Here is a 1,716-nt window from a genome sequence, read left to right on the forward strand (position 1 = left end):
TGTGTGTTTCTGTGTTTCTGATTTGTAGAGAGATGTAGAGAGAGAGAGAGAATATCGTTTGAATGAAGTTTCTGTTCTCATGTTTCAGCGCTTTTGTATTTTTCAATTTTTCCTTTTTTTTTTCAAATTTATCATTTAATCTCAGCCCTTGATTTCCCCAACTCGCAACTCACCATAAGACCCCAACTCACGAGATCCTGCCTATATATATATATATATATATATATATATATATATATATATATATATATATATATAGAGAGAGAGAGAGAGAGAGAGAGAGAGAGAAGAGATCAACTAAGGCCAACATATATATTTGAGTCCATAAGTCCTTCTAAGGGCCATTGGATCAAGGCAATGGAAGGCTAGGATTTGATGTCAATATGTGGCTACAAATTAATCCCTCCACCTTTTCTCTAATTAACTCATCAATTTAATAAAACAACCTCACTAATCATTTATCATCTCATTATCACAACTCCTCCTCCACTCTCTACATCTCATTTTTCTCTCCTCTCTAAAAAAACCCCAAAAAAGCAAAACCCAAATAAATCACCCACTCCTCTCATCTTCATTCACCACCACCCACTACCACCCCACCCGACACCAACTCACCACCCACCACCCCCGCTGCCGCCACCCCACCGCCGCCACCTCGGTTTTTTTTTTTTCGTTTGATGTTAATTTGTATGTTTTGACTTGTTTTTTCCATTCATTTTTTTTTTGTTGTCTTTTATTTTCTTTTAATTGTCTTTTATTTTGTTAGTTCTCATTTTTTATTCATTTTCTCAAATCTCTTCTTGTTATACGTTTTTTTTTAAGATTTCGGGCTTTAAATCTCGTTTTTTTTTTGTGAGATACTTTTTTTTCATCTAAGATCTACTAAAATATTTTTCATAAAATTTGTTGTTTTAATCTTAGCTATATAAAAATTCTTATAATTTGTTGATTTTAATCTTATATTTGACATTTTTATATAAAAATGACTAAAGTTATACAGAAAAGGACTAAAGTTATACAAAACTTGACTAAAATTATACAAATATGGACTAAAGTTATACAAATAAGGACTAAAGTTACACAAAAATGGACTAAAGTTATACAAATATGGACTAAAGTTATACAAATAAGGACTAAAGTTACACAAAAATGGACTAAAGTTATACAAATATGGACTAAAATTATACAAATAAGGACTAAAGTTATACAAAAATGGACTAAAGTTATACAAAAATGGACTAAAGTTATACAAATAAGGACTAAAGTTATACAAAAATTGACTAAAGTTATACAGAAAAGGACTAAAGTTATACAAAACTTGACTAAAACTATACAAATATGGACTAAAGTTATACAAATAAGGACTAAAGTTATACAAAAATGGACTAAAGTTATACAAATATGGACTAAAGTTATACAAATTTAGTCAATTTTTGTATAACTTTAGTCCATATTTGTATAACTTTAGTCCATTTTTGTATAACTTGAGCTCATTTTTGTATAACTTTAGTCAGTTTTTGTATAATTTTAGTCCTTATTTGTATAACTTTAGTTCATATTTGTATAACTTTAGTCCATTTTTGTATAACTTTAGTCTTTATTTGTATAACTTTAGTCAGTTTTTGTATAACTTAGTCCTTGTTTGAATAACTTTAATCCTTATTTGTATAACTTCAGTCATTTTTTGTATAACTTTAGTCCAAATTTGTGTAATTT

This window comes from Silene latifolia, chromosome 1 (assembly GCF_048544455.1).
Source record: "Silene latifolia isolate original U9 population chromosome 1, ASM4854445v1, whole genome shotgun sequence".
In the NCBI taxonomy this organism is placed as follows: domain Eukaryota; kingdom Viridiplantae; phylum Streptophyta; class Magnoliopsida; order Caryophyllales; family Caryophyllaceae; genus Silene; species Silene latifolia.